A 24,321-nucleotide genomic window follows, 5' to 3' on the forward strand; every position below is an offset into this window, starting at 1 on the left:
AGACGTTTTCATTAGGAAGCTAAGCAGCCTGTCATTGTTTTCTGCAAATCAACTCGTGCTCTGACTTACTGTTTTAGGACACTGGGGCCTGGTCCACAATGCACGCACTTTCCCATAATTGGCTACAGTGAATGATAGAAGACTGAGGCCTTTTGTGAATGTCCTCAAAGTTATCCTCATTGGTTTGATAGTAGTGACCTTGAACATGCCTCCCTTGTCGATAAGAGTGGGGGGGGAGTGATTGTTGAAGTCTCCAGCATGCTGGGAAAAATTGCTTTCTATGGAGGAGTCTACTGCAGCTCCAAGTATGGGGTAGAAGCTGAGTCAGCTATTCTGGGCAGAGAAGGCAGAAGATGCCTTCTCTTCCTCTGTTGATATTCAAATCTGCCTCTGCCTCTCTTATAAGGATAGTTGTGATTTCTTTTAAAGCATACCCAGATAATCTAGTACAATCTCCCTATCTCAAGATCTTTAACTTAATTACACCTACAAAGCCTTTGCCATATAAGATAACAATTATAGTTTCCAGGAATTAGGACCTGATATCTTTGGCGAATATTACTTAGCCTAGAACACGCCATGACTGGTGTATATCTATTATAGTGTGCCTGTTATATTACCTGTCTAGGAAGGTACTAGGGAAATAATTGAGAAGATTACTGGAGTTGTTACCATGAGCAGGTGCCTCTCCTGGCTTCCTGCCTACACGGTGTCATGTCTCCCTCCATGGGGCTGCTGCCTGCTAATTTCACAACTGTTCTCTTAGATTCCTTGACTCATCCCCAGACCAAGTCACAAAATAGTGATTTGAGCATTGAATGTCCTTTCAACATTCAAATCACTATTTAACTTCTTTAGAAAATTTCAGTTTACCTTATTGTGCTAAGGATTAACAGGGAATGGAAATTTTGTCCCACATTTGAACTGGAATTTTAAAAGGGAATGGAGCCCTGACCAGGTTGCTCAGGTGGTCGGAGACTGGTCCTAATAAGCCAAGGTTGTGGGTTTGATCCTCAGTCAGGACATGTACAATACTCAACCAATGAATGCATAAATAAGTGGAACAACAAATTTCTCTCTCTCTTTCTAAAAAAAAATCAGTACATAAAGGGAAATGGAGATGATGTGGAGTGGTGGAAGTCAGGGTGAGAAAGCCGTGAAGGGAAGTATTGGTATAATTCACAGGGCAGAGCTGCCTCTGGCTTGCACAGTCCCTCTTCTGGAATAGACATAGGCATTGGAGCATCTTTTTGTGAAGCTCTAACTGAGAAAGTTTTCGGTTTGGTTTTGATAAGGTAGGATTTTCCTTTAGAACAGAGTTAGCATTTAGCGTGCCCCAGAGCCAGCTGGATGGCTTGTTCAGATTGTTGGGCATAACCCCCAGGGTTTCTGACTTGGTAAGTCTGGACTGGGACTCAATAATTTGCATTTGTAACAAGTTCCCAGATGCTGGTTGATGCTAGTGATTTGGGACCTACACTTTGAGAACCAGTCACTATATTAGAGGGTCATGATGCTTTGTGATTTACCTTCCTGTGTACCATTATTTCAAACATTTCTCCTTGGCATCAATTTGGGCTTTATCTGCTTCAGCAAGGCTGCCTGAATCTCTAGCCTAGGGAGTACCCCTCATTATTGTCCCTGGAGCACCTAGAGTATACCTCTTTTTGAAGTTCCTGCAGGTCCTGAAATGTGGACTGCAGCACGTTGAGGGCTGCTACCTGTGAACTGTCCTCAGGGCAGATGACGTGAGTGTTGGTACATTAGTGGGGGAAGATAAATATGGAAACATAACTATGAAGACAGTAAGCAGTTTTTGGGCCATCACTGATAGGTAGTATATGCTACGGAAATGAATGTCAGAAACACATGCTGGGTTGTAGATGGAATCTTGGTGCTCTCTGAGTGGCATTGTTGGCTTCACTGTGTGCCTGATGATCCTCCAACAACAAAACCATCTACTGCTCATAAATCCATGTGGAGGAACCATAATTTCAAGGTGTGTGATACTCCAGGACAATATGTACCTTACTCTTCCCCTAGAAAGAGTGGATCCCACCTTCAACACCTTAAAAGTAAAGACAATAAAAAATAATTTAAACATGTAAAATATGGGGCTTTTCATATAATTTCACTTTTACTGCTTACTACTAATGATTACAATTATATGTTTAAAAAACTATATGCCTGGCTGGTGTAGCTCAGTGGATTGAGTGCGGGCCTGCGAACCAGATAGTCGCGGTTCGATTCCCAGTCAGGGCACATGCCCAGGTTGCAGACAGGTTCCCTGCAGGCCAGTTCCCAGCAGGGGACGCAGGAAAGGCAACCATACATTGATGTTTCTGTCCCTCTCTCCTTCCCTTCCCCTCTAAAGATAAATAAATAAAACCTTAAAAAAAAAAAGCAGGAAGGCTGAAAATTAAAAAAAAAAAAAAAAGAAACAAACAAACAAAAATTATGTGAAGTGTAAAGGCTGTTTTCCTGATGTTTTAGGGGGAGGTTTTTTATCATAGTAGGAACAAGAATCAATTTAAATTGCCGACTGGAACTCAAAAGAGTGAGAATTCTTGATGAATGTTTAGGAGTTTTCTCCACTGACTACACTATTGTGTAACACCGGAAGCCTCTAAACATTTATTTAGTTAGATCTGCTGGACAGGATAAACAAAACATTGATCTTCCTGTTAATGAATCACTTCAACAAAATCTCTAAGTCATCAACTTCTTATCTACATGGAAAGCTGTGTAGTTATTAAGTAAAAAGATAGACAGTAGCATATATAGTATCAAATCTTTGTAAAAGCAAATTTATATATGTACATATACATACATGTATCCATGTGGGTTGTGCATGTGTGTGAAATAATCCCAAATGTTGGTGTTTGTCCCAGAAGTGGGATGGGGTTGGATCTACACTTTCTGCACTCTACATTTTAATAATCTTTGAGTTTTTTTATAACTTATATTGTGTTTTTGATGGGGGATATTTATATTGAACTAATTTCTGGCAGTCCAGAAGATCAGTCTGTTAATCACCGTGGCAGGGTTCTTGTTCTTAGGGAGTAGGGGGAGACGCTTGGGGTAGCTGATGGGATGGGAGTTGGACAGACCACCACCTAAAGCTTCTGTAGTAATTTAAGAGCCAAGTTGACCTTCTTACCACCTGTGTAGCTTCTTATTGGAAGAGGAGCAAGTAAGCAGCTCCTGACAGTGTTGACAGTACTTTCGATTCCAGCTGAAGGAAGCCAAGTCCTGGAATGGTTTCCAGTGTTTGTCTTCCCCTCCCAACTGGCAGCAACTGCCACCCTCCAAATGAAGGGAGCAAGTCTCTAAAAAAAATCTAATGTCCTGGCTCAGGGCACTTTCACCCACTGCCTGTGGGGGTGTGAACTGATTTCACCTCTTAGCGGCCAGTTTGTTTACACATCATAGAAATTATAATGTTATGAATACTCTTAGATCCATCAATTTAATTAAATCTTTATTCTATGGAAATAAGGTATGAGTGAAGCAAAGACTTGACCGCAGTACAAGGTATGTTTACATCTGCAGTGTTAGAAATATAATAATGAACAAATGAGAAATAACTTGAATTTTTAAAAACAGGGAAAACGATATAAGAAAAACTAAGCAGCTATGTCATAGAAGAATATTTAATGTATATATTCACAACATATTTGACAGTATTTCACACAGATTTAAGAATATTTAATAAATTTATATTTATATAATGTGCATGTAAACTAACATCAAATTAAGGTAACAACATTTTATATTTAATATAGTAGTTGAATAAATATATTTATGACATAATTCAAAAGTGAAAAAAGACCACAAAACAGTCTGGGTAGTGTAATCTAATGTTAATTTCTTTAAAAAAGATTTTATTTATTTATTTTTAGAGAGAGAGGAAGGTAGGGAGAGGGGGAGAGAAACATCAGTGTATGGTCGCCTCTCATGCGCCCCCAATTGGAGCCTGGCCTGCAACCCAGGCATGTGCCCTGAGTGGAAATTGAACCAGCGACCCTTTGATTCACAGGCCAGCACTCAGTCCAGAGTCATACCAGCTGGGGCTCAGTTGCAATGCTGGGGCACTGACACTAGAAGTTTTCAGATCTCTCTTAGCGACTTTAAAATATACAACACAGCATTGTTAACTACTGTCACCATGCTGTACATTATATCCCCACGACTTACTTGTTTTATAACTGGAAGTGTGTGCTTTTGGATCACTTTCACCCACTTGCCCACTCCCTGTCCCCTACCTCTGGCAACCACCAGTCTATTCTCTTTATCTACGAGTTCGGTCTTTTTGTTTTTGTTTTTATTTCTTAAGATTTCACATGTATGTAAAGTCATGTGGAACTACCTATGAATGTATTCCTAAAAAATGTAGTTTTGCCTTGCCTATTTCAATTCTTCTGTATCTTCTTTTTTTAAATTAAAAAATTTATTTATTTATTTATCTTTAGAGGGGAAGGGAAGGAGAGAAGGAGAGAAACATCAATGTATGGTTGCCTCTCGTGCATCCCCTGCTGGGAACTGGCCTGCAACCCAGGCCTGTGCCCTGACTGGGAATCGAACCGTGATCGTTTGGTTTGCAGGCCCACACCAATCCACTGAGCTACACCAGCCAGGGCTGTATCTTTCTGCTTTTGGTCAGCTTTTTTGCTTACCAGATTTGCCTGTACTGTTGTATCCGGAAGTAGTTCATCCATTTTCATTACTGTGTATTCCAACACATGAAGATTTTCTAGCAACTGTTTAGTTATTGATTTGTAGAATAATTATCTTTTGCATCAGAAAACTTTAGCAGAGGACTTTTATAGTTGTTGAGACTTGCTTTATGGCCTAATACATGATTAATTTTTATACAAAGTTTTTAATATCAGTTTTGCAACAATGATTTTGTAGTTCATTTGCTCTGTATATAAATCAAAATTTATAAATTAAAAATTTGACAGATACAACTTGTGACTGGATTGGTAGATTGTATCTGGCTTGGAAGTAATCATTAATGACATGGACAGCACAACCAAGGCCGAGCACATTCTCCTCACAGATTTTTCATTCAGCGAGAACACTGTTCTCATCATGATACTGGAATCTACCCGCTTTTGTGCATGTAATTATTGCTGTCAAAACTAAATAACTTTATCTTTAATGTTGAACTTTTAAGCTGAACTTAGTTACATTTACAATGTCACACATTTTTCATCTTTGCCAGAATTAACTTCAACAACTTTCATTTTAATAACTGGGTGAAAAAAACCAAAGCATTATTGGAATTAACTCTTGAATCACATAGTAACACTGACATTAAGTGGAATTATTTAACTGTTCATGAAGGTCTGCTAATGAAATGGACGCACCAACAGCTCTGGCTTCATTTATATGTGCACAAGAAGACTTGGAATCAAAATGGTTGTTTATTCAAGATGAAAAGTGATTCTTCACAGAGCGATAGGTAAACGTGTCATCTTCAATTGCTGGTATTAATTCTTTGTCTCTGGGTACAGTCTTCTTAAAATAACGACCAACTTTTGAAATGATGTAGATGCTTCTTCAGCCTTCCTAGGGTTGGTCAGTGGTATTAGTATGGTCCCTGGTGTCAACAAATACTTGCAAGTTACATTAACTTTCAAAAGAAATGAAAATTTTTTACTTGATTTTAAATTAAATACATACTTTTAAAGCTCTTTGCTGCCAAGAATTTATTACAAAATAATAAAAAGCATCCTGAAACAATAGAATAAATAAATAGCTGTTAATTTGTACCGTACAAAATTATCGTGAGCAAGAGCATTCGGAATGTGGCAGTACCACATTCTGCCTGTTTCCTGTAGTCTGTGTCCTGTATGTATTTCATGTACATGTAAATATAACCTGTAATTTCTCATGGACCCCATAGACTTTTAGTTCAGGGTTTTGTGCATCTCACAGGCTACAGCACAGGCCAGCGATTTGCAATCAGTGTGCCACGAGATTTTTTAAAACATGTGCTACCTGACTACTTAGTTAGGGGTACTGACATCTTCTCCATTAGCTTGTCAGATAAAAAAGTGATGACGGACAACAACAATAGCCATTTAGTGTGACTGGATCAAAATTATGCCTACTTTTTTGGTCAGGTCAGCAAAAACTATAATATGTTTTTTGGTGTGCTGCAGAATTTTAGCAATTAGTCTATGTGTGCCACGAGATGAAACAGGCTGAAAATCACCGGCATAGACTGTGGCACAATTGACCAGTAGGGGACAGTATGGAACACATTTTCCCTGACCCAGTATCAAAACACTTGGCTTTTTTTTTTTATCCTCACCTAAGGACATTTTTTTTTTCTTTGCTTTTAGAGAGAGGAAAGGCGACAGAGACAGACAAACATTGATGTGAGAGAGAGAGACATTGATTGGCTGCCTTCTCCTATGTGCCCTGACTGCGATGGAACCCGCAACCTTTCAGTCTACAGGACAATGCTCCCACTGACTGAGCCACAGTAGCCAGGGCCTTTGCATTTTGTTTTATCTTTGAGCACCTCGTAAAGGACTGGGACAAGAGAGATTCATTAATGCTGTTTTTCTTGGAGACTTAATTGTTTGGTAAAATGAGAATTCTCTTCCATGCTACTAGACAAGCATGGCAAAAGGTACAAATACAAAGTCAAAGTCTCCCAAACCAATCCTGGTTATTTTAATAAATATTCATAGCCCTGGCTGGTGTAGCTCAGTGGATTGAGCACGGGCCTGGGAACCAAGCAACCACGGTTCGATTCCCAGTCAGGGCACATGCCTGGTTGCAGGCCAGTTCCCAGCAGGGGACACACAAGAGGCAACCATACATTGATATTTCTCTCCCTCTCTCCTTCCTTTCCCCTCTAAAGATAAATAAATAAAATCTTTAAAAAATAATTATTATTATTATTCATAAAACTCCATTAAGAAAGCAAAAACCCAGAATAAACGGTAAACCAGATGTAGCATGGGAACAACAGGCATAAGCGAGGACTGCCCCAGATAAATCAGGGCATATAAGCATCTTACAACGGTATTAGGGTTTTCTAGATATATGCAACAAACAGAAACCAACTCGTTAACTAATGCAAAAAGACAATTTATGGGGAGTTTTTTTTTCTTGAGGGGTTGGGTATAGAATTGAAGGCTGAAGAGCCAGGCTTGAAGAAAGATACTCAGTAGCAAGAACTCCTTGTCAGGTTTGTCAGGGTACCACTCTGAAGTGTGTCCCAGCCATCCTCTGCATTTGTACTGCCCTGTACTGCTCAAAGGGGGAAAGGTGTGTGGGGGGGGGAGGGGGAGAGGGAGAGAGGGGAAGAAGGAGGAAGAGGAGAAGAAGGAGAACAAGAGCAAGAATGATGAGGAGGAGGGGTGGAGAGGAGGAGGAAGAAGGAAAAAGAAGGAAGAAGAAAGGAGGAGGAGGAGAAGGAGGAGAGATAGAGGAAGAAAGAGGAGAAGGAAAATTTCAGTTGGTGTAACTGTGGTACTGTGCCCAGCCCTTGGCTAAGGTGCTGGGATACATACATCCACCTGGCCTACAGACTATGAGGGAGTCTGTAGCTCCCAAAGGAAATCAAGGTGCTATATTAAAAGAGGAAGAAATAGAAGTTGGGCAGTCAAAACCAAATGCCTACCAACATATTATATTCTTTCATCTGACTTGTGGTCTTTTCTATCACAGTTCTGTCATCAGTGCTTATGAAGATAACATCTTAGTTTCATACCAGATCTCCCCAACTTTAATGGTCCTTTCTTTTCCAGGCATGTGCAGGTCATGCATAACCTCAGTCTGAACTTTTAACACGCAGAACCATTTTTTTTTCTCTGAAGTCTTAAGCTCCAGTACCCACTTTCTCGTCTTTCCAGGTCTCTCACTTCCATCCTCCCGCATTCCTATTCTTTGGCCACATATAGCTGCAGGTCCCTTGACCCTTTCCTCCATTTCCTGGGATTTATCAACCTGTTCCTGCCTTCGCTTTCTGTCCAGGAGAGAACAGACACGTGGTCTGTCGTCTCGGTCAATCTCTTGCTACTATGATATTGCACTCACAGTCTAATCCTGAGCCTACAGCAGCTTGTGTGTCCGTAACCAGCTGTCTCCCATTGCCCCAGAAGTTATTTTATCTTTCAAATCCCTCCCAAGAGTTATTTTAAACTTTCACCATTGTTCTCAATGCCCTAATCCCACAGTCTGCTTGTCGTACTGAGAGAATATCAAGGGGCCAAATGACAAATTCCTTTATTTCCTGTGTTCCCCGCCGACTGATATAATTTCCTCCCCTGCGGTTTTTTGGAAGAAGTGTTCCTCTTCCTCCATAAAGCTAATTCCTCCCTCTGTGTTCTGAATCCAGTCCCTTCCTGTGTCCATACTCCAACAATTATTCCTTCCCTAGCCTGTGTCCTTAAACTCTCTCGTCTGCTGGCTTTCGCACTAAAGCCTAGATACACACTTCCATCTTCCATCTTGAAAAGACTCCCTTTGTACCCTAGTATCTCCTTCTACAGAAAATGATGTGGTCTTGTTTTACTCTTTTGAGTTTAAATTCTTCAAAAAGAGTAGTTTGCACTCTCTACTTTTTTACTCTCATGCTGTCCTCAACCTAGTACCATTTAGTTCTTATCTTTGTTGGCCCTGCAACGGCTCTGGGAACCCCAAGATTTAAAAAGTCAAGGATGCTAGTCAGTTTTAATCTCAATTGACCTCACTATGGTGTTTGCCTCTTGAGGAATCCATCTTTCTCGGGCTTCTCCTCAGTGCCCCCCGCCTTCCTAAGTTACTGTTGAGGAGGGCTCCTTTCTCTGTGTGTCCTCAGGCTCCCCTGCCTCACACCAGCCATGTTCTGTGCATAGAACCAAATTTGTAAACTTCTTAATAAAGTTAGAAACAGAACTTTTATTTTTAGGCAATTTAGTCTCATGGGGAAGAGGGATGCATTTTGTTACACAAAGTTCTTCAGTTCTGCTGGTCTGAGGACAGACACATTGTATTTCTCATGTACTGTTGTCCGTTCTCATTAACCATAGGAGCCAAAATGAGAATATATTATGTTCAACAGTTTTCCTAAACTTTAATAGCCTTACTTTTAAAACCTGTTTCTAGATGGCTTGTATTATGCGGACAGCCCACGTTATAAAAGTTTAAAAGGCACAGGGAAAGCTGGGACACAGGAAGTACACAATGTCATGAATTTGAAAGCGCTAGTTGCAGAGGCAAAGCTGGATGCACCCGCGCCTGTGATTACTCAGAGTCTGGCTGTGCATTTTATAATGGTGCTTCTGTTTATCTCTTGTGGTGGGTCTCGAGGGGGCTGCAGGGAATGTTAAAGGAGATTGTTCCTTGAACACAATAGTTGCTTAATAAATATTCATTGAGTGAGAAAGCAGAGACAGGCACTTGAGGTCTTCAGAAATGAGGAGTTGTTCGTGGAGATGTGCTGCAGGTTTTCAGCGTGGGTGGGAGTGGTAATGAGATGGTGGTTTTATGCGGAACATGCAAGGCACAGAGGCAACTGGATGGAAAATAACGCTATGAAAAAAATCTGATATGATTATGTCACAAAGTTACCTGGAGCCGAGGTCTCTGTAGTCTAGACCCAAGAAAATTTGATGTCCTCTAAACTTTTATATTCCTTTTGCTTTTGTTTTTTCAAATTGGCACCCATTTAACAAAGCTGAGCTCCTCTGAGCCAGGCACTGGACCACAGAGGTGAGGAGGCAGGATCTCTGCTCTGCACTTGTTTATATTATACTACAGCAAGCAACTACTGCCCTGTGTGGTGTGACAATGGCTGGTTTGGGGACAGTGGGGCTCAGAGAAAAGAGCCATTACTTGGAGGGTGGAAGGAAAGGAAAGAATTTGAGGGAAGATTTCTCAGAGAATGTAAGAGATGAGCTAGGCCATGAAAATGAAGCAGAAATTTGCTGTGAAAGAATTAGTGTGTTTATGTGTATGAGTTTTAGAGAGACAGGTATTAGAAGTAGCATAAAGTGAGCAATGAATCGACCATGATGTTGCTGAAGATTGTTTTCAAGGATATGAAATTAGTAAAAGTTATGCTGATTCACTCTCCCTGGGGCAAGAGGTTCTTCAGGCTGGTCTTTTTCTGAGAGAGTCAGGAGAAAATAAGCGAGAATTGCATCTCTACATAGAAAGGGGAGTGGGAAGAGAAATTTCTGTTTTCGTTTAAAAGAACAGAAAATGATGAGTCATAGATGATAGAGAGAAGGCAGGAGGTCAAATCCTTACTTTTACATTTTCAAAAATCCCACAATAAATTTTTAAAAGACTAAGAACTCTCCTGTATTAGAAGAGTGGAGAAATAAATTGTGGTATAGTCATATAAGGGAAAATTGTTTAGTAGTGAAAATTAGTGAACTACGTTATCATCAACATGGACCAATCTTAGAAATACAAGGTTAAGTGACAACAGCACATTTAGAAGACTGTAGTATGCAGGAGGTTTTATAAAGTTCAAAAACAAGAAAAACTAAGCAGTAGGCTATTTAGGGATATATACATGTATGTGGTAAATCACAAATAAGTTATAAATAAAAAGGGAAGGGAAAAAGATAAAATTCAGGATGGTGGTCACCCCTGGGGGCTGGTGAGAGCTTGTGAGGGGAAGGACGCACAACGAACATCAACAATATTGGTCATATTCTAGTTCTCAGGTTGGTGGAGATATCATGGCTGTTTTGTTATTTTACTTCATAACTTACCTATCATGCCATTCATACTTTTCATGTATGCAAATAATTATAAGTATGAGGGAATACATTGCTTGAAGGATTTTGACCTGCTGCTTTTGCCCATCAGAGACTTTGCTCTGAGCTGACAAGGCAGCTCCAAGAGCAGCCGGGGGAGTCGAGGGTTAAGAGTGCTAACACCACGCTACAGAGCATGCGACGGGATCCAGGGTGAGGTGAAGACAGAGTCAAGCTGTCCGGGGAAAAGGGTGAAGGGTTTGCAGGAACAACTATAGAGGATACATGGACAATAACAAGGGGGGTGGAAATGGGAGGGAGGTGGGAAGGGCTGGGGTGGTGGGGAGGGTTGGTGGGAAAGGCAGAAAACTGTACTTGAACAATAGAAAAATTAAAAAATAAACAAATAAATAAATTAATTTTTTTTAAAAAGCTGTCAAACCAAGGTTGGAAACAAGTGCTGACCACCTCTAGGGAATCTCAGGAGTTCTGGACCACTTGGGAACCAAGGAGGTGAGTCCTGGCCATAAAGTGAGGCACTGTGGCTTTTTGGGAACAGGCTGCAGCAGGTATTTTTTCTTTCTCTAACCCTGCTGACCGAAAATTCTGACACCTCTGTCCAGCTTTCCTCACATGGGTCCCCACTTCTCAGTACAACCCTCTTTCCTTGCTTCCCCTCTAAATGCCAGTTCATGCTTCCCACTGACCTTTGTCCATGCGATTCCCTCTGCAATGTCTTCCCTTCCCTTTCCTGACATGGGCCTCCCTGAAGCCTTTCCTGACTCTTCTGACTCAAGCTCCTCCCTTCCTAGTTTGCTTTCTGTGGTACTCAGTCTATACCATATACTTCTGCATTATGCAAAGACTGAAGTTTGTTTAAAGATGAGTGAAACTGCATACAAAGTCCCTAGTGTTTAACATACACTAGAGATATACTAGGATATACTCAAAAAGAGTTGCCTCTGTTGAATAACCCATATGAAGTGTTCTCTCCTGTGCATGAGTTCTGATAGCCATGTCTGATTTTGCCCCCACATAAACCCAAAAGCAGAACTCAGAATCTCTCCAATATCCCCTAAAGAATCCACTTGCAAGACAGTAGTGTTGAGTTTTTACCTTTTATTTTTTTTGTGGGAGAGAAACCAGAAGGTGTTAACACGCCTCAAAACAAGGAATTTAAAATCCATATTTGGCTGGTTGGTTCCCAAACCTCTTCTCTGCCCCCTCTGTCACAGGCGCTTCTCTCCTGGATGTCCTTTTATGTGCACTCAGCCTCAACTTTCCATTGCTCTCGATTTTCCTCTGGGAACATCCAGTTCTCCATCATGCAGATTGATTTAGCTCGGCCCATTTCCTGTTCCAGCTGTGCAAACCCATGTCCCTCTTGCTGCTCAGCAAACAAAGGGTCCTTCAGTTACCCAGATGCGATCTCCTCATGAGGTCATATGTCATGTTTCTGCACAGTTTACTCCTATTGCCTCAGCATAATTATTAATACTTCATTTTGCACTCTCAATGAATTGGGCTTGACCATAATTTATATGTTCTAAGTGGTGGATAACTTTTCTCCCTTAAGTAGCTAGTTCCTTTAGACTCTACCTGGTTTCTCAAATGAGACCAATGGCTCTCTTAAATAAGGGACCCAATGTTCTATATATTTGTAGCTATATATTTATTTATTTTTAGAGAGATGGTAAGGGAGGGAAGGAAGGAGGGAGAGAAATATCTGTGTACCAGAGAAGCATCGATTGGTTGCCTCTCGTATGCACTCTGACCGGTGACTGGACCCCCCAGCCCAGGCCTGTGCCCTGACCAGGAATTGAACCAATGACCTTTCACTTTTCAGAATGATGCTCAGTCAACTGATCCACACCAGTCAGGGCTATTTGTACAATTTTTCATGGTAGGTGCTCAATTGGTACTTGTTAAATTGGACAGTGAGTCAAAGTGTAGGAGCAAGCCCACGTGAGTGTGTTTGTGGGCAGGATGTTCATGATGGGGAGCTCTGGTGGGAGATCAAGTTGAATGAAAAAGGTGGGCCCTGCAAAGAGCAGGAGCTGCATAAAGATTCAGCGAGACTGTAGGTGAGCCGCTTGCTCCCATGTACCTGGACACAGAGAGACCTTAGCACAGTGACGTGCAGTAGGTATTCAGTGAATGTTAGTTTCAATCTCTCATATTTATACCTCACTAGCTTTTCTCCAGCTTTATTGTGATGTAATTGATGTCTAAAATTGTAAGGTATTTAAAGTGTACATTGTGATGATTTAACACATCTCACTAGCTTTTTTATATGACTTTATAGTTACCTAATATTGAGCAGTTTCCAAAAGGCTGGTGAAAACATTGTCTAATTTTAAGTCTCAACATCCCTGTGAAGTGTGTATTATTATTATTTCTGTTTTACAGATAGGATAATTGGATCTAAGATTAAAAAAACTTTGTTTTCAAATCATCAATAGCTAGATTCTGTAGAAAATAATGCAAAATCTTGCATGAATAGCATTTATGGAAATGAAAAGAAAGTTGAGAAGCCAACCAGTAATAACTCAGTCACCTAGAAAATCAGACTGATTTTTCCAGTTCTTTTCCCAGTTCTTCTAGTTCTTGTTACTCTGTAAACATAATTTTAAGGTTTTAATTATAGTGTCAAAACAATTATATTTTTTCACCAAATATTGTATTGTTCTATCTAATCTTTGTACACTTTAATGCTGTATTATAATTGATGTAACTTCTAGTGTTTGGATATTTAAAAATATTTATGATCGTAAATAATGCTTCAGGAAGCATCACTGGGACTATAGTCTGCTATCTTTTGTATTATTTTCAGGGAGGATGTCAGGAAGCACAAACATTTTCATGGCTCCACAACAGGCAGTTGAAGATAGAAAACAATTTTTAAATTATAGCAAAGGTGCCCGAGGTCTCTATAGGTTTATTTATTTTTCTGTCTCATAGTACATAATTCTGTGCTCTTTGATCTAATGAGGTCTTAATGTTTTTGTCTGTCAACATGTGTGGACATTTATATGACATAGCTGTTAAGTATTTGCTTGTCCCATGGCTTCTACGTCCCAAAGAGGAGATAACAGTTGTGAACAAGATAGTATGGTCTTTAATGTTAAATTACTGTGTTGGGAATAAGAAGGGGTAAGACCAGAGAAAGGGAGATCAGAAGGGTAAAGGGAAAGGAAGAGATGATGTTGGTGGCCTGGAGTAAGATCATAGTGAAAATAATAATGTCTTGCATTTTGACTTTATTTTCCAGTTTATAGAATCTGTTATTTCATAGATTAATAAAATCTATTATTTCATTTTAAAATAGAGTGAAAGAATGGATCCTAGAGGCACTGCAAAGAAAGAATGAGTGGGACTTGACTGATTGTATTATTAAATAACAAAAATTCAACTGAGCAAATTTGAAGATGTGATTGGCTTTATTCAGTGAGTTAGGAATTGGGCAGCATCCAATCGAGCACATAGTAAGGAGCGCCCTGAGTCATACATAAGAAAGGAACATTTTCTAAAGTATAAAGTGAGTGGAAAAGGAAATAATTAGCAAAGAATGCATTGTTTCGGTGAAAGTTGCACACCTGGGGAGAACAGAAAGGGTCTATCAGCGTATTACTTCCTAGTTCTGACCAGGAAAGTACAGATTACCTGGTTAAAATTATATTTCTGGGAAAAGGTGAAACCAATTAGCTTAGGTATTAAGTCTTGGTTTGCTAATGTGGGGCCTAACCCAAGTGACTCCATTTTGGGCCTGTTTTATTTTATCATAAAAAGTGGTGAGGAAGGATATCAGTGGTTCAAGGTAGCTCAAGTACAGTTATCTTTAGCAACTATATACTTTTTGATGAAAAAGTGTTTCTCTTTGCCAGTGTCATGATTCTTACCTTATAAGTATGAATTCTGCCCTTTTGTAAATTGTTAACTGTGCATACATGAAAACCAATTTCTTTGAGGTTAGGCTGTTTTGTTGACTCTCTGACAAAATTCAGCAAGTCCAACCAGGAAGACATCCAGCTCAACTTATATGACACTTACAAAACATAATGTCTTTATAAACTTGGTGTATTGATGAATGTGTTAAAATAGATGGTTTTGACAGAGTTGGTCATGGGTCACATTGTTCTGGGCAGAGATACCACAAGGCATCATTAGAATTAGGGACATCTTTATTTTATTAGAATATCTATTTGTTTATTTAAATTGAAGTATAGTTGACATACACTATTGTATTAGTTCCCAGTGTATAACATAGTGGTTCAAGATCTATATACCTTATGATATGATCTCTACAATAAATCAAATAGCCATCTATCACCATACAAAGTTATTACAATATCATTAACTATTTTCCCTGTATTGCATGTTACATCACCATGACTTATTTTATAACAGATCTGTACCTCTTATTTTCCTCCACTGCTTTTATCCACCCACACGTCTGTCCCTTCTTGCAACCATCAGTTTGTTTTCTGTATCTATGAGCCTGTTTCTGTTTTGTTGGCTTATTTGGTTGGTTTTTTTGACTCCACACATAAGTGATGCCATACAGTATTTATCTTTCTCTCTCTTATTTCGCTTAGCATAATATCCTCTAGGTTAATCCGTAATGTCACAAATGATAAATTTTCATTATTTTTTATGGCCGAGTTGTATTATGTTGCATATATGTGCCACCTCTTCTTTATTCATTCATCTATCATTGGCCACCTGGGTGGCTTCCATATCTGGCTATTGTAAATAATGCTGCATTGAATATAGGGGTGCATATATTTTTAAAAATTAATATTTTGAATTAATGTGCTATATTTTTTAAAGGAAGATTTTTTTATACCTTGTTCATGGATTGGAAGAATTAACATCATCAAAATGTCCATACTACCCAAAGCAATATACAGATTCAATGCAATACCTATTAAAGTACCAATGGCATATTTCACAGACATAGAACAAACACTTCGAAAATTTATATGGAACCATAAACGAGCCCGAATAGCAGCTGCTCTTTTGAGAAAGAAGAACAAAGTAGGGGGGATCACAATACCTGATATCAAACTGTATTACAAGGCCACTGTAATCAAAACAGCCTGGTACTGGCATAAAAACAGGCACATAGACCAATGGAACAGAACAGAGAGCCCAGAAATCAACCCAACTCTCTACAGTCAATTAATATTCGACAAAGGGGGCAGTAACATAAAATGGAGTAAAGATAGCCTCTTCAACAAATGGTGTTGGGAGAACTGGACAGCTACATGCAAAAAAATGAAACTTGAGCACAGACTTACACCATACACCAAAATAAATTCAAGGTGGATAAAAGACTTAAATGTAAGTCATAACACCATTAAAGTCCTAGAGGAGAACATTGGCAAGAAAATCTCAGATATTTCACGCAACTTCTTTACTGATATGTCCCCTAGAGTAAGGAATGTAAAGGAAAGAATAAACAAATGGGATCTCATCAAAATAAAAAGCTTCTGCATGGCTAAAGAAAACAGTATTAAATTAGCAAGACAACCAACTGTATGGGAAAACATATTTGCCAATGATACCTCAGATAAAGGTTTAATCTCTAAAATATACAAAGAACTTACACGACTCCACTCTAAGAAGACACCCAACCCAATTAGAAAATGGGAAAAGGACTTGAACAAACACTTCTCCAAGGAGGACATACAGAACATTCAGAGACACATGAAGAGATGCTCAATATCATTAGCTATCAGAGAGATGCAAATTAAAACCACAATGAGATACCACTTTACACCAGTCAGGATGGATATCATAAACAAAGCAACAAACAACAAATGTTGGAGGGGTTGTGGGGAAAAGGGGTCCTTAGTTCACTATTGGTGGGAGTGCAGACTGGTACAACCATTATGGAAAACAGTATGGAATTTTCTCAGAAAAATAAAAATCGACCTGCCTTTTGACCCAGCAATTCCTGCTGGGATTATATCCTAAGAATCCTAAAACATCAATATCAAAGAACCTATGCACCACAATGTTCATAGCAGCACAATTTACAATAGCCAAGAGTTGGAAGCAACCTAGGTGCCCATCAGTAAATGAATGGATCCAAAAATTATGGTACATATACACAATGGAATCTATGCTGCAGAGAGAAAGAAGGAGCTACTACCATTTGCAACATCATGGATGGAACTGGAAAGCATTATCCTGAGTGAAATAGGCCAGGTGCTGAAAGACAAATACCATATGATCTCACCTTTAACAGGAAGCTAAACAACAAAACAAACAAGCAAGCAGGAAAAAAAAAAAGACAAAAAACAAAGACACTGAAATAGGAAGATTTTTTTAAAGGTTTTATTTATTTATTTTTAGAGAGTGGGGAAGGGAGAAAAAGAGGGAGAGAAGCATCAATGTGTGGTTGCTTCTCAGGTGGCCCCCACTGGGGAACCTGAGCCACAACCCAGGCATGTGCCCTGACTGGGAATCGAACTGGCAACCCTTTGGTTCACTGCCTGCGCTCAACCCACTGAACCACACCAGCTAGGGCTGTTTTCATTTTTTTAAACTAAATACTTAAATGTGAAATTGCTGGGTCATATAGTTCTATTCTTAATTTTTTTGAGGAACCTCCATGCTGTTTTCCACAGTGGCTGCACCCATTTGCAACCCCAGCAACAATACAAAAGGGTTCCCCTTCTATACATCCTCGCCAGCACTTGTTATATGTTGAATTTTTTATGATAGCCATTCTGACAGTTTGAGATAGTATTTCACCGTAGTTTTGATTTGCATTTTCCTGATGATTTGTGATACTGAGCAACTTTTCATATGTCTGTCGGCCATCTGCATGTCCTCCTTGGTTGTTCAGCTGTTTCTGCCTAGGGTTTTTCAAGTCCTTTCTTGTGTTTTTGAATCCACTTGATGATTGGTTGACCTATTTGTTTAATTAAATCTCACATTCCATTTGAGGCTTTGGGACCTAAACTGAATGGGTCAAAGGAAGAAAAATCTCCCTTGGGGAAGCAATTGTACTTTAGCACAGAGCCATTTGCACACAAACTATTGACTTGCCTGCTCCAAAGTACAGGCTGTTTTCCCGGGTTAGCTTTGAGCCTGCTTCCATCTGCCTTCCTATTGAAGCTCAGAGATCTTCCAAGGCCAGCAAGTTCTGCTATCCATGACCTTCAGTGAAGACTGGTCCCAGCTGATATCAATTTCCAGAAACTGAACAACGTGACCTTTCATTACATTGCAAATAAGGATGAGTCCAAGAGGCTTGTGCTGGTTAAACCCTAAAATGACTGGATAGTCAATAAATCCAAGATAGAAAATGACAACTTGGGACAGGCTTTTAAGAGAACTGTGATTATGTTTCTTTGACAAAAATCAAAATTGATGGAAACTCAGGGAACATTTTGCATAACCTAGATGGCAAAAACAAAATCATACCCTTTTTCTTGTTTAAATGAGATGGGGGAGGCTGGGGAGGATGAGAGTGAACTGGGAGAACATGGAGCTCTGTATCTGAACATTGGGAAATGTATTAGGAACAATGTAATATTGATCATCACCATTTTAAATACATCTTAAAAGTTGACTGCTTCTTTGGAAAACAGAATTTTGTTTCGACCACTGGATAATCTCTGGAAAAAAAACACATGATTTCCCCACACGAAGGCTTTTTGATCATCAGCTTCTATTTATGCTTTTGAGCAAATGCAGTTTGTCTGACATATTGCAGTACTGGTTTAAGGTATTTGCCTTTTGTCATTATGTTAATTATAAGCTTGGGTTATTATTAAAGAAGCTAATCAAAAGCTTCCCTGAAAATCTGAGGGGGAGATGTTGAAGAAGTTCAAGTCATTTGTGGATAATTTGGCTGACTTCTTCTTTTGCAGAGGATGGCATATGTTTGCAATAGATTTAGCAGCTGCCAACATGACCCCACCATCAAAAGATACACTAAACCTTCAGATCCTTTACTTTGACAGCACAATATATAATAAAAAAAGTCAGGAGTGCATAAAAGCTTTTAATGTTGATAGAGTCCAGTGTATCTATTTTTTCTTTTGTTGCCTATACTGTTGGTGTCATATCCAAGAAATAATTGCCAAATTTAATATTGTGAAGCTTCCCCCTATATTTTCTTCTAAGAGTTTAAAGTTTTAGCTCTTTAAGTCTTTGATTCACTTTGAGTTAATTTTTGTACATGGTACCTATAAGGTAAAAGTCTAACTTCATTCTTTCACATGTGATTATTTAGTTTTTGAGAAGACTCTCCTTTCCCCATTGAATGATCTTGACATGTTTATCGAAAATGTTTTGATTGTATATGTCAGGGTTAATTTCTGGACTCTTTATTCTATTCTGTTGGTCTATATGTTTGTCTTTAGTACCACACTGTTTTACCATAGCTTTGTGTAATAAGTTTTGAAATCAGAAAGCGTAAGATTGCCAACTTTATTCTTTTTTGTTAAGATTGTTTTGGCTATTCAGGCTCCCTTGAAATTCCAAATGAATTTTAGGATGAAAAAATGTTTTAAATTTATGTACAAAAATATAATTGGGATTTTGATAGGGATGCATTGACACTGTAGATCTCTTTGGGTAGTATTAACATCTAAGTTAAATTTTCTAATCCATGATCACAGAATGTCTTCCTATTTATTTGTGTCTTCTCTAATTTTTTCAGTAATATTTTGTAGTGTTAGTATGTAAATGTTTTGCCTCATTGACACTCCCTGTATTCTCATCCCCTATTTCCAAAACCCTCCTCTACTCCCAGCCTTTCCCCATCCCTACTTTCCACCCCAAGGTCGTCAGTATATAGATTGCTTTATGCTAGCAATATTCAGCCTTTAAAAAAATCTCATGGCACACATAAACTAATGACTAAAATTCTGGGGCACACAAAAAATATAGTTTTTGGCCCTGGCTGGTGTGGCTCAGTGGATTGAGCACAGGCCTGCGAACCACACCATCGCGGTTCGATTCCCAGTCGTGGCGCATGCCTGGGTTGCAGGCCAGTTCCCAGTGAGGGACCCACGAGAGGCAACCATACATTGATATTCTTTCCCTCTCTCCTTTCCTTCCCCTCTAAAAATAAATAAATAAAATCTTAAAAATATATATATATAGTTTTTGCCAATTTGACAAAAATAGGTATAATTTTGATTCACACCAGGTGGCTATTGTTGTGTTGGCTGCTGTCATTTTTTATTTGACAGTCTAAGAGAAAAGAGGTCAGTGCCCCTGACTAGTTAGTTAGGTTTTGCATGTTTTAGAAACTCTTGAAGAACACTGGTTGAAAATGGCTGCTTTATGTTTTTTCCAATAATTTATTCTCCTTCTTTTACTTGGCAGGCCTGTGTCCTTCTCTGCCCCAGTTGCAGGAATATTTATACCTTATTGTGGTAATAGATTGACTTGATGTTCCTGTAAAACAATTTGACAATAAAATAAATAAATAACAAGGCTAAAACTTGGCCCCTTGGTTACTCATCCCTTTGTCAGATAAACACCATTGCCAGTTTGATGTGCATCCTTCCAAACCTTTCCTCTTCATTTACACATGCTCACAAATACACATACACTCAGAATATGTACAGTTGATTTTTTATATAAAAAGTATTATATTGTTCACATTCTGCAGTATGATGCTTTTATATCAATCTATCCATATTAATGCATGTAGACCTACTTTGTACTTTTAACTTATGCATAGTGTTCTATTAAATTGATATGCCATTTTTTAAGTCAGTGAACCTTTGTTTTCTATTTTCCATTACTATGAACAATTCTACAGTGAACATCCTTCTATATGCCTTATTGTACATGTGTACAAATGCTTCTCTAGTGCATACTTAGAAATGGAACTTCTGGGCACATTTTTTGCCACATATTTCTTATTTATTTTTTTAAAATTTTGATTAAAAAATTTAATAGAAAGTACATGCACGTGGTAAGAAAAATACAGGAAGAGAGGTGTGCAGTGAAGAGTAAGTCTTTCCCTCATAACCATACCTTAGTTCTCCAGTTCTCTTTCCTAGAAGAAATCACTATTGCAGTGTCTTGGATAACATACTAGTTTTACGTACATTATGTTATGTACCTTTTTAATATTAAAACAGTCTCAAACATACAGAAAAGCTGCAAATAAAGTATAAAAACTATTTTTCCTGAATTATTTGAGAGCAAGATGCTAATATGATGCCACATCACTCTTGGATACTTTAAGTGGTCTTAACCAATAAGACCACTCTACCTAACCACAAGACAGCCATCAGTATCAGGAAATTAACACTGTCACATTACTGTTATCAAGACTCTAAGTTTTTTTTAAGGTTAAACATAGAGAATCTTTTAAAAAATTTATTGAATGATTTTTGAGAGAGAGACATCAATTTGTTGTTCCACTTATTTATGCACTCGTTGGTTGCTTATATGCGTCCTGACTGGGAACAATGGTCTAACCAACTGAGCTACCCAGCCAGGGTTCTATTTAAGTTGTGACAATTGTCCCACCTTGTTCTTTGTAGGAAAAGATCAAGTTCAGAAGCACATGTTGTATTTAGTTGTCATGTTTCTTAATCTCCATTGATCTGGAACAGTTCCTTAGTCTTTCCTTGACTTTCATGACCCGGATATTTTTGAACGTTACAGACTACTTACGTGGTAGCATATTCCTCAATATGGGTGTGTCTGCTATTTCCTCATGGTTGGATTCAGGCTATCTCTGGTAGGAATATCAATCAGATGAGGCTATGTTCTTCTCATTGCATCCTCTGAAGTGGTGCATGATTTCAATTTGTCCTATCACTGACAAGGTTCATCTTCTTCATTTGATTCAGGTGCTGTTTTCCAAGCTTCTCCACTGTGAAGTCACTTTACTTCCTTTGGTAATTATTAGTATTTTGTGGGGGAAATATGTAACTATGTAAATATTCTATTAGTTCATTAATACCAATATGGATTCATTATTTCCTATTTTATTCAATTGATTATTTTCTATTAATATTAGTATTTATTTCTGATGCTCAATTTCTCCCCTGTTTAACCAGTGGAACCCATTTCAAACCAGCTTTGTGCCCAATTGTCATGTCCCCATCATTTCCTTATTTTCTGTCACAAAAAATAATGTATCCCAAGCTCATCCTGTACTTTCCCTGCATCAGCTCTGAAATCAGTATCTTGTTTCTTTTTAGTGGAGAATGGTATTTAGAAGCCAAGATCTAGGGGACAGGTGTTCTCATTATTATTGGGATGTTGCTACTCCCAGACCTTTTTAGTGTGAATGTTAGGGAATATATTTTTATTTCACATATACACACAAATGTTTGCTTTTAAATCCCTATTATCTATCTATCAATCACCTATCATCTATCTATTGAAAACTTTAACTTCCCACAGCTATCTTCTGTTCTAATTCAATATCTCAGGGTTCATTCTAGATTTTTCCTGTTTCCTATTTCTTATTTCCTTCTCAATGACAACTCTTGTTTCCACTTTCTGTAGATTTACTGAGTTGAAAAAAATGCCTGTATATAACAAATTTCCCCTTTCCTATTTTTCTGTGTATATCCCTGTCACACCCCACGTGAGCTCTAACACTCCACAGCAGGCAGCCCTCTTTCATGGACTCCCTCTTAAACCTTGTTAGGTTCTAACATTTCTTTCTGGACATTGTGTATCTTGCCACACACTACTACTTCTACCTAGCATGCATGCCTACCTTGCTTTAAGACTGCATATTTGGACTTCTGCCAAGATGGAGGCATAGGTGGAAACATTGTGCCTTCTCGCACAACCAAGTTTAAAGACAACAAAGTTTTAGTAACAAAAAATGCAGCTAAAACACAGAAAATTGAACTATACGGAAGTCCAACAACACAGAAACATTCTGCCAGACTGGTAAGAGGGGTGGACCCAGCAGCGGAGCAGGGTGGAGCCAGCAGTGGAGGGGAGTCAGGCAGGAAAGATCCCCGGACCCAGGCGCTCAGGCAGCCATGGGCAGATCCCAGGTGTGGGGTAGCAATGGGCAGACCCAGTGAGGGAACAAGGCGGCAGGCTGATTGCGGTCACACATTTGCATGCAGATAAACCAGCGAAGGAGCGAGCAGTGAGACAGACTGTGCAGGCCCCAGTGGCAGGAAGTAGCAGAGGGGACCGCTATTGCCCCCCTTTGACCCTGCTCCCACATACCGCATCACAACCCAGTGACTGAGTTGCCCCACCCTGGTGATCACCTAGGGTTCCTCTCCTCATACCTAACAGGCAAGAACAGACCAAAACATTATGGCTCAAGCAGAAAAAGAGCTCAAAGCCCCAGAGCCAATATTTCTAAGTGACAAAGAGGTAGCCAACCTATCAGATGCATAGTTCAAAACACTGGTGATCAGGATGCTCACAGAACTGGTTGATTTTAGTCACAAATTAGAGGAACATATGAAAGCTAAACTAATTGAAATGAAGGGAAATACACAGGAAACCAATAGTAATGGAAAGGAAACTGAGACTCAAAGGAGTGGACCAGAAAGAGGAAAAAAATGACCAAACAGAAAAGGATGAAGAAACAGGAATTCAAAAAATGAGGAGAGGCTTGGGAACCTCCAGGACATCTTTAAATGCTCCAACATCAAAATTATAGGGGTACCAGAAGGGGAAGAGGAACAGCCACAAGTGGAACACTTATTTGAACAACTAATAAAGGAGAACTTCCCCAATCTGGCAAAGGAAATAGACTTCCAGGAAATCCAGGAAGCTCAGAGAATCCCAAAGAAGTTGGACCCAAGAAGGAACACACCAAGGCACATCATCATTACATTAGCCAAGATTAAAATGAAGGAGAGAATCCTAGAAGCAGCAAGAGATAAGAGGACAGTCACATACAAAGGAGTTCCCATCAGACTGTCAGGGGATTTCTCAAAAGAGACCTTACAGGCAAGAAGGGGCTGGAAAGAGGTATTCCAAGTCGTGAAATCCAAAGACCTACATCCAAGATTGCTCTATCCAGCAAAGCTTTCATTTAAAATGGAAGGGCAGATAAAATGCTTTTCAGATAAGATCAAATTCAAGGAGTTCATCATCACCAAGCCCTTATAATAGGAAATGTTAAAGGGACTTATCTAAGAAAAAGAAGATAAAAATATGAACAGTGAAAGGACAGCAAACTCACAGTTATTAACAACCACACCTAAAACAAAAGCAAAGTAAAAGGACAGCTAGATCAGGAGTAGAACCATAGAAATGAAGATGACATGGAGGGTTAGCAACAGGGGAGTGGGAGGAGGAGAAGGGGGGAGAAGGTACAGAAAATAAGTAGCATAGATGGTAGGTAGAAAATAGATAGGGGGGAGGGCAAGAATAGTATGGGAAATATAGAATCTAAAGAACTTGTGACACGTGATCATAAACTAAAGGGGGGATTGTGAGGGAGGGGGTATGCAGGGTGAAGGGGAATGAAGGGAGGGAAATAGAACAACTGTAATGGCATAATCAATAAAATATATTTAAAAAACAAACAACAACAACAAAGATTGAATATTTGTCCTGGCTGGTGTGGCTCAATGGATTGAGCACTGGCCTGCAAACCAAAGAGTCCTTGGTTCGATTCCCAGTC

The 24,321-nt window shown here is 39.1% G+C and overlaps 1 long non-coding RNA gene across 2 annotated transcripts in view; it reads right to left on the bottom strand.

Annotated features, from left to right (window-relative positions):
* Positions 1 to 5,379: 5,379 nt before the first annotated feature.
* The window catches only part of LOC128626870 (uncharacterized), a 47,788-nt gene continuing 28,846 nt past the window's right edge, over positions 5,380 to 24,321 (bottom strand). Inside the window, exon 3 of one of the 2 annotated variants that reach the window (XR_008390962.1) lies at positions 5,380 to 5,574. This is a non-coding gene — a long non-coding RNA (uncharacterized LOC128626870). Of the gene's footprint in view, positions 5,575 to 19,957; positions 20,139 to 24,321 lie in introns of those variants that run through there. The other variant, XR_008390963.1, reaches the window with a different exon arrangement.

This window comes from Artibeus jamaicensis, unplaced genomic scaffold (assembly GCF_021234435.1).
Source record: "Artibeus jamaicensis isolate MK-2021 breed Jamaican fruit bat unplaced genomic scaffold, CSHL_Jam_final contig_233, whole genome shotgun sequence".
NCBI classification, from domain to species: domain Eukaryota; kingdom Metazoa; phylum Chordata; class Mammalia; order Chiroptera; family Phyllostomidae; genus Artibeus; species Artibeus jamaicensis.